Raw genomic sequence first — 10,104 nt, 5'->3', positions numbered from 1 at the left:
ATCATAACTCAACTTTTTGGTTAAATAATTCAACGCAAAAGTTGGGTTGGAAAAAATTAACCCAAAATGTTGAGTTAAAATAACTCAAATAAGGTGTTCATCCTTTTCTGAACCAGCAGTTGGGTTAAAATGGGGTTATTTTTTAACCCAACATTTTTTAGTGTGCAGTCTAGGGTGTAGAAAACCTCTTACCCAGAGTCAACTGGGATAGGCTCTAGCTCGCCTTTCACCCTAATGAGGACAAGCAGTAAGGGTGACAGCAGTTGCACATTGTTGGTGTTATTGGATCCATGTTTGAGGACTTCACACCAGAGAAGTTCATGAACGATTGACTCTAATTTGAACAAAAACAACCCCCTGAACAATGCCTTTCGCACGGACGTAGCTCATCACGGGGAAATGACTGCTTAATTCATTTAATTAGCGCCGAGCTACACGCGCTTCCTCTCTAATTAAGTGACGTGCCAACTTTCCCCCTGCAAACTCATCCAAGCGTTGGCAGTAAATAAAGCGAGGAAGACAATGAAATCCTGCACAGATTGAAAGCAGCCCTCATGGCTGCAACACGCCATACCTCACATTTGTGTCATCCCCTCTTTCTAAAATAGATCACAGTAATTCGATTAAAAGGCATTGACGGCCTGGTGAGTTACTGTCAGCGTGCCAGAGGCCAAAGAGTGTTTTTGATTTCTCCCGAGAAGAATCCTTCACCTCCCCGGCGGTTCGTCCAATGTGAGGCCTGCGTCTTTCATCTGCCGCGCTTAATGTGTTGCAGATTTCCTTTTTTTTTTTTTTTTTTTTTTTTCACGATATTTTACCGTCATCGTTTTTTTAGTGGCTCCCTGGATTGGCTTTCTGATGGTTTTACGTGGTGATTTATGTCTTTGGAAGACCGACTGCACAAAGACCTTGTACCAGAGAGCGAAACAGGCGACCCCGCGCATGGGAAAATGGCGCCTCATTAATGTTGCTCATGTTACACAAGACTGCAGGTGCATGAGGAAGCCGATAAGAGCGAGCCAAAACGTTGTATTTATTGTGAGAGGGGAGGGAAAGTTGAGTAAAGGAGTTACTCCTCTGTATGCTAGTATTGAATAAAAGACTTGATGATGAATGTTGTTGCAGAGTTCCGAATATCTGAAGCGAGAATCGGACTAAAAAACATGGATTAAAACGGTAGCAATACGTTTAGTCTAGTCAAAGATCCTCTATATCAGTGTTTTTCAACCTTTTTTGAGGCAAGGCACGTTTTTTTTTAATTAAAAAATTCCGGAGGTACACCACCAGCAGAAAACGTTCAAAAATGAAACTCCACCATGTCGTCGTCCCTTATTTTGAGTTTGTTGGTGTTTTCCTGTGTAGTGCTTTAGTTTTTGTCTTGCGGTGTTATTTTGGTGGTCCTTCGTGTTTTGTTGGTGTTTTCCTGTCTTCTTTTGAGCGCTATTCCCCGCACCTGCTTTGTGTTAGCAAGCAAGACTATTTAAGTTTTTGCTATCCTTCTTTGTGTGGACATTGTTGATTGTCATGTACGGATGTACTTTCTGGACGTCGTAAGTTTTTGCTGTCGTCCAGGATTCTGTTTCTGTTTATTTTGTAGCCAGTTCAGTTTTACTTTTGTTTTGCACAGCCATCCCTATGCTTCAATGTATTTTCCTTTTGTTCATTTTTGGTTTAAGCATTACATACCTTTTTACCTGCACGCTGCCTCCCACTGTGGTCTGCATATTGGGATCACAACAAACCATCCTCGTCTCACCCGACACATTCCGACTTTTACAAAGCAATTAACTACCTGCTGCCACCTACTGACATGGAGTATTACGTGGTAACCCTGCCGAGCTCTATACAGCAAAGACACTAAGTAACGGCACATTATTTGCAGATTATAATTATTGATTGGGGTTCAATCCCCACCTTCTACCATCCTAGTCACGTCCGTTGTGTCCTTGGGCAAGACACTTCACCCTTGCTCCTGATGGGTGCTGGTTAGCGCCTTGCATGGCAGCTCCCGCCATCAGTGTGTGAATGTGTGTGTGAATGGGTGAATGTGGAAATACTGTCAAAGCACTTTGAGTGCCTTGAAGGTAGAAAAGCACTATACAAGTATAACCCATTTATCATTTAATTTGCAAAAAATATTTTTTGGACCAATTAGGTGAGGTTGCATAATTTCCCACGGCACACCAGACAATATCTCACGGCACACTAGTGTGCCGCGGCACAGTGGTTGAGAAACACTGCTCCCTATTACATGAGCCTCTGCTGTTTTAAGGACTTTCTTCAAAAGCGCAAGTCAAATATCTTTTATATGACATGAGGTTGGGGTTTTGGTTAGGGTTGTTTATTTTGAACATGCATACAATTACAATGTAATACATCACATATTTCCAGTTGTTTTGAAGAACTTACGGCAAAAAGAGTTAACGTTCTCTTATTTGACAGGATTGCTCTGCTCTTTTTTTTTTTAGTATCCACTGCAAAAACACTAATCAAAGATCCTCTATATCAGTGTTTTTCAACCTTTTTTGAGCCAAGGCACAATTTTTTCATTGAAAAAATCCTGAGGCACAGCACCAGCAGAAAACGTAAAAAAATTTAAACTAAACACTCGATATTGACAGTGAAAAGCCGTTCTCGCAATTGTTGGATATGAATTCAAACCATAACAAACCATGCATCACTATTGCTCTTGTCTCAAAGTAGGTGTACTGTCACGACCTGTCACATCACGCTGTGACTTATTTTGAGTTTTTTACTGTTCTCCTGTGTGTAATGTTTTAGTTCTTGTCTTGCGCTCCGATTTTGTTGTTTATTGTCACGTACGGATGTACTTTGTGGACGCCGTCTGCTGCTCCACACGCTGTAAGTCTTTGCTGTCGTCCAGCATTCTGTTTTCGTTTACTTTGCAGCCAGTTCAGTTTTAATTTCGTTTTGCATAGTCATCCCTAAACTTCAATGCCTTTTCTTAGCGGCACTCGCCTTTTGTTTATTTTTGGTTTAAGCATTAGATACCTTTTTACCTGCACGCTGCCTCCCGCTGTCATCTGCATATTGACACCAACAATGGCACATTATTTGCGGATTATAATTACTGGTTTTTAAAAAATATTTTTAACCCAATTAGGTGAAATGACATAACCTCCCACGGCATACCAGACAATATCTCATAGTACACTAGTGTGCCGCGGCACAGTTGTTGAAAAACAATGTTTTATACGACATGAGGTTGGGGTTTTGGTTAGTTGTCAGTTTATTTCGAACATGCATACAATTACAATGTAATACATCACATATTTCCAGTTGTTTTGGAGAACTTACTGCAAAAAGAGTTAACATTCTCTTATATGACAGGATTGTTCTGCTCTTTTTTTAGTATCCACCGCAAAAACACTAATCAAAGATCCTCTGTCTGTGTTCTGTTATTTTTAAATATCCACTGAGAAACAGGAATCAAAGATTGTTCTGCAAAAAAAGAGCCGACTAATATCAGTATTTTGTAGTACGCCTTTAGAAACAGCAGAGCGCTCATGTTTTATAAAGAATCTTTGACTTGTGTAAACATAGTGTTACTGTTTTGTTTGAATTGATAACTTTATTGATATCGATCAAGTTATGTTATAAGTTACAGGCTATAAGTTATGTTATATTAGTCATATGTTATATACTATATGCTATAATTTACGTTTTTTGTGATTAGTTATGTTTTAGGTTTTATTTTACTTATATGTTGTTATTCATATGTTATAAGTTGTCTAGTGTTAGTAGTTATGTTATCTGTTGTTGGTTATATGCTGGAGATCAGTGGTTCTCAAACTTTTTTCACCAAGTACCACCTCAGAAAATACTTGGCTCTCCAAGTACCACCATACTGACCAACATTAAAATACAGTAGGCCCAAGTATTCATTAAAAACAAGGCAGAAGTTTTATTTGATAAGTATATTAATTATTTTTGAACAGTAACACTTTGTCTGACTATAGAAAAATAAAACATTGTACTTTAATTAAATGATTTTTTTTTGGTGTATTGCTAGATGTAGCCCGCGTACCACTAGTGGTACACATACCACCGTTTGAGAATCCCTGCTACAAGTTATATGTTTTAAGCTGTATTTTGTTGTTTTTATGCTATAATTTATAAGTTATTAGTTATATGTTATTTATATGCTATACATTATATGTCGTTAGTTAAATGTAGTTGGTTATATTTTGTTAGTTATAAGTTACATGTTATTAGTTATATGCTATAAGTTATTTGTTATATGTTGTTTGTTTTATATGTAGGTATATATGTAACTGTAAATATGTATATGTAAATGTGTGTGTGTGTATATACAAACCCCGTTTCCATATGAGTTGGGAAACTGTTAGATGTAAATATAAACGGAATACAATGATTTGCAAATCCTTTTCAACCCATATTCAATTGAATGCACTACAAAGACAAGATATTTGATGTTCAAACTCATAAACTTTATTTTTTATTTGCAAATAATAATTAACTTAGAATTTCATGGCTGCAACACGTGCCAAAGTAGTTGGGAAAGGGCATGTTCACCACTGTGTTACATGGCCTTTCCTTTTAACAACCACATTCAGTAAACGTTTGGGAACTGAGGAGACACATTTTTTAAGCTTCTCAGGTGGAATTCTTTCCCATTCTTGCTTGATGTACAGCTTAAGTTGTTCAACAGTCCGGGGGTCTCCATTGTGGTATTTTAGGCTTCATAATGCGCCACACATTTTCAATGGGAGACAGGTCTGGACTACAGGCAGGCCAGTCTAGTACCTGCACTCTTTTACTATGAAGCCACGCTGTTGTAACACGTGGCTTGGCATTGTCTTTCTGAAATAAGCAGGGGCGTCCATGGTAACGTTGCTTGGATGGCAACATATGTGTAAGTTACACATGTCTTGGGCACTAATACACCCCCATACCATCACAGATGCTGGCTTTTCAACTTTGCGCCTATAACCATCCGGATGGTTCTTTTCCTCTTTGGTCCGGAGGACACGACGTCCACAGTTTCCAAAAACAATTTGAAATGTGTACTCGTCAGACCACAGAACACTTTTCCACTTTGTATCAGTCCATCTTAGATGAACTCAGGACCAGCGAAGCCGACGGCGTTTCTGGGTGTTGTTGATAAACGGTTTTCGCCTTGCATAGGAGAGTTTTAACTTGCACTTACAGATGTAGCGACCAACTGTAGTTACTGACAGTGGGTTTCTGAAGTGTTCCTGAGCCCGTGTGGTGATATCCTTTACACACTGATGTGGCTTGTTGATGCAATACAGCCTGAGAGATCGAAGGTCACAGGCTTAGCTGCTTACATGCAGTGATTTCTCCAGATTCTCTGAACCCTTTGATGATATTATGGACCGTAGATGGTGAAATCCCTAAATTCCTTGCAATAGATTGGTTGAGAAATGTTTTTCTTAAACTGTTCAACAATTTGCTCACGCATTTGTTGACAAAGTTGTGACCCTCGCCCCATCCTTGTTTGTGAATGACTGAGCATTTCATGGAATCTACTTTTATACCCAATCATGGCACCCACCTGTTCCCAATTAGCCTGTTCACCTGTGGGATGTTCCAAATAAGTGTTTGATGAGCATTCCTCAACTTTATCAGTATTTATTGCCACCTTTCCCAACTTCTTTGTCACGTGTTGCTGGCATCAAATTCTACAGTTAATGATTATTTGCACAAAAAAAAAATGTTTATGAGTTTGAACATCAAATATGTTGTCTTTGTAGCATATTCAACTGAATATGGGTTGAAAAGGATTTGCAAGTCATTGTATTCCCTTTATATTTACATCTAACACAATTTCCCAACTCATATGGAAACGGGGTTTGTATATGTATATGTATGTGTGTGTGTGTGTGTGTGTGTGTGTGTGCGTGTGTGTGTGTGTGTGTGTGTGTATATATATAATGTGTATATATATGTATGTGTATAATAATGTGTGTAACTAACAAGGTATAGCATATAACTAATAACATAACAGCATAACGTGTAATATATAACTAACTCCAGAAAGTAACAATATATAATGTATAACATAATGCCTAACAACATAACTAATGACATATAACTTAAAGCATATAACAACATATAACTTATACAAAACCATTTATAATTAACAAGACATCATCCACAAAATGTATAACTTATACGATTTGACTTATAACGTTGCTAGTTATAAGTCATATCATGTAAGTTATGTTATGAGTTAAGTGTTATTAGTTATGTTATGGGTTATATGTTGTTAGTTAAATGCTATAAGTTGTATGTGGTGTGTTGTAAGTTATGTTATAAGTTATTATTTATGAGTGTTCATTCCTTTCCTATTTTACAAGAGAAAGAAAAATACTTCAACTTTTGGCCCCCTCTTTCCCTTTGAAGGTAATAAAACAGAATAAATATCCTCGTGAAAGATGCATACATGCTCATTCATGTGTGTCTGTCTTTTTGCTAAAGCCTGCCGTCCTTTCATGTTGTTTAGCTCATTTCCTGAGTGCAACATCGTTCTGAAATTCCGAGATGTAACGACCGGCGATCGCCGCTTTGATGTGTCGCTTTTGTTTGGAAATGGAGATCTATTTAAAATGGACATCAGACAAACAAACACATGGCTGCCTTCCTCGCGCGTCCTTGGAGGCTCTGACAAGAGACGAGGGCTCAGCCATCATGGAAGCGGGAACAAGTCCAAGAGATGTCATGTGCTCACAGCCCAGCCACTGGCTGAATATGAACACATTTCCCAGCATTTGACTTGGAATTAATATGCAGCTGCACATTAAGGCACATAAATCCACCGTCTCCTCTCATCCTGCCTTGATTTGTAAACATTTACCGCTCAAATGACTTCACCTTTTAAACACTGGAGCACTTTTCAACCTATCAAAATCTCCTTTCCTGTAATCCTTTAACGTCACTAAATGTTTTTTCCTTTCCGGCAAGGTTGATTTTTTTACGTGTTGAGCGTCTCTTTGAGAGATGATTTCATGCGTGTGCGCTCTCCAAACAGGCCTAGGTCACACCTCCACTCCTCGCTCTCCTTTTTAAAGACCTATTGCAAAAGGATAGTCAAAGATCCTCTATGTGACAGGAGCGTTCTGCTGTTTTTGAGCACGTACAGTCGCGATCAAAAGTTTACATACACTTGTAAAGAACATAATGTCATGGCTGTCTTGAGTTTTCTAATAATTTCTAGAACAGTTATTTTTTTGTGATAAAGTGATTGGAGCACATACTTGTTAGTCACAAAAAACATTCATGAAGTTTGGTTCTTTTATGAATTTATTATGGGTCAACTGAAAATGTGACCAAATCTGCTGGGTCAAAAGTATACATACAGCAATGTTAATATTTGGTTACATGTCCTTTGGCAAGTTTCACTGCAATAAGGTGCTTTTGGTAGCCATCCACAAGATTCTGGCAAGCTTCTGGTTGAGTTTTTGACCACTCCTCTTGACAAAAATGGTGCAGTTCAGCTAACTTTGTTGGTTTTCTGACATGGACTTGTTTCTTCAGCATTGTCCACACATTTAAGTCAGGACTTTGGGAAGGCCATTCTAAAACCTTAATTCTAGCCTGATTTAGTCATTCCTTTACCACTTGTGATGTGTGTTTGGAGTCACTGTCCTGTTGGAACACCCAACTGCACCCAAGCTGATGATTTTAGGTTGTCCTGAAGAATTTTCATTGTCCCATTTACTCTCTGTTAAGCACCAGTTCCATTGGCAGCAAAACAGGCCCAGAGCATAATACTACCACCACCATGCTTGATGGTAGGTGTGGTGGTCCTGGGATTAAAAGTCTCATCTTTTCTCCTCCAAACATATCGCTGTGTATTGTGGCCAAACAGCTCAATTTTTGTTTCATCTGACCACAGAACTTTCTTCCAGAAGGTCTTATCTTTGTCCATGTGATGTCAGATGAAACAAAAATATAGCTGTTTGGCCACAATACCCAGCAATATGTTTGGAGGAGAAAAGGTGACACTTTTAATCCCAGGAACACAATTCCTACCATCAAGCATGGTGGTGGTAGTATTATGCTCTGGGCCTGTTTTGCTGCCAATGGAACTGGTGCTTTACAGAGAGTAAATGGGACAATGAAAAAGGAGGATTACCTCCCAAACACACGTCAAAAGTGGTAAAGGAATGGCTAAATCAGGCTAAAATTAAGGTTTTAGAATGGCCTTCTCAAAGTCCTGACTGGACAATGCTGAAGAAACAAGTCCATGTCAGAAAACCAACACAGTAAAGAATATGAAGTGATTTTTGGTCTTGAACATGTTTTGCTTGATTCATTATTGACGTGTTTCTTGCTACTTTATGTTGTATATTTTTTACATGAGATTTCCAATTCATTCTATCATCTATTGTTACACCCTCGTTTACCCTTTCAATGTCTACTCCGTCTATTTGTATTTGTGTTTGACTTTAACTTCTGCTGTTGCCAAAAAGCATTATTTTAGTTTTACTGAGAGATTGTTGAAAGCAATTGTGCAAATTGCGTTTTCTGCTCACGCAAGATTCATGTTGCCTGTAAACCTAGCGAAAGGTGGCTTGAAACGTTTGAAAATGTACTTTTCTTTGTTTTTCTCAAGCTGCCATGCCTCCCCTGAAGTCTTCTGGCACCTCACGCTTACACTTTGATAACCACAGCCCTAGTTAAAGGACCCAGAGCGTCCAGATGACCAAGATGTCACTAATACATTTTCTATGTATTTTTTGCCTATGAAAATTAATCTAGTAGTCATTTTCCATTATATCAATTAGTTTTTGAGTAATGTTTAGATATTTTACTGTACTTGGAACTCACCCTTTCCATCGCCAGACTCGATATGCCGCCCCCTCTTGTCATCTGCAGAACTGCAGCCCATATCCCCACAAAAACAGTGTGGATACAGGCATGTAAAAGTATTGTTTTTATCACTTAATTGCATGTTTTTGTCACCGTGGTCCAAGATTACTTCAAAACTGATATGGTTAACATTAAGAGCAAAAAATAAATATAAAATAATCGGCATTTGAGGACTTTCCTGCTCTTTCATCTCCACCATAGCCTGTTTCCTCATGCTCTTTCAGCATTTCCTCTAGCATCTTGAGGAAAACATCAATAGAAGAGGACCCAGCTAGCGGCTTACCTTCTTTCAATCTTGTTTTTACTCTTTTTTTCTCTGTTTTTGTGCAGGTTTTGACTCAGTCTTTCTCGTCTACATGGTGCTCCTGTTTGTCAGGATCGCATTTGGCTTGACTCTTCACACTCAATTTCTTCCTTCCCACGGTTGAAAAAAAACTAAGTTGAATGAATCTCTAGCTATAAGTTAACGCTAGCGAATAAGAACAGATCGTAACCTGAATTTTTACTCGTTACTTAAAGCATAACGATTTGCCAAGAGACAGCTGATATCTCAAAAAAGTCATAGGTTCGAGCCCTCGTATCCTGAAGTACCCCTGTTTTTGTTTTTTCTACACTACCACAATCCTGATGGATACATTTCTTGCAAAAACTCCAGTTTTGTGGTTTGGTCTAAGGCAGTGGTCCCCAACCTTTTTTGCACCACGGACCGGTTTAATGGAGGCATTATTTTCAGGGACCGGCTTTCCACTTGTGCCAGATAAATACAGCAAGAATAAGTGCATGAAAAATACAACTCACTATAACGCTGAATTAGTGTTTCTTTGCAATGAGCTGCAGATGGAAATCAGCCTTTGGCTACAATCTGTCCCTTTTCTGTCTCATATGTTCATTAATGTGCATTGTATCATGTCACAAAGTTATAACAATTATAACAAATGGCAACTTCCCATGAGGAGTTTTATTGTACATATATAAAAAAGCTTAATGGTGTGTCTAGTGCACAGGTGTCAAACTCAAGGCCCGCGGGCCAAATCTGGCCCTCCACGTCATTTTATATGACCAGCAAAAGCCTGGAAATAATGTGTCAATAAAACACCTTATATTTTCTTTCTCTACTTTCTTATTTTCTTACTAAAAATATTTGTTTTGTTTTTTCCAGTTTGACAAGGAAAAAAAATAGTGTCCAATATAGGGGACGGTGTGGCGCATTGGGTAAGTGGCTGT

This window comes from Entelurus aequoreus, linkage group LG14 (assembly GCF_033978785.1).
Source record: "Entelurus aequoreus isolate RoL-2023_Sb linkage group LG14, RoL_Eaeq_v1.1, whole genome shotgun sequence".
Lineage (NCBI taxonomy): Eukaryota > Metazoa > Chordata > Actinopteri > Syngnathiformes > Syngnathidae > Entelurus > Entelurus aequoreus.
Note: the sequence above shows the minus strand (reverse complement) of the source record.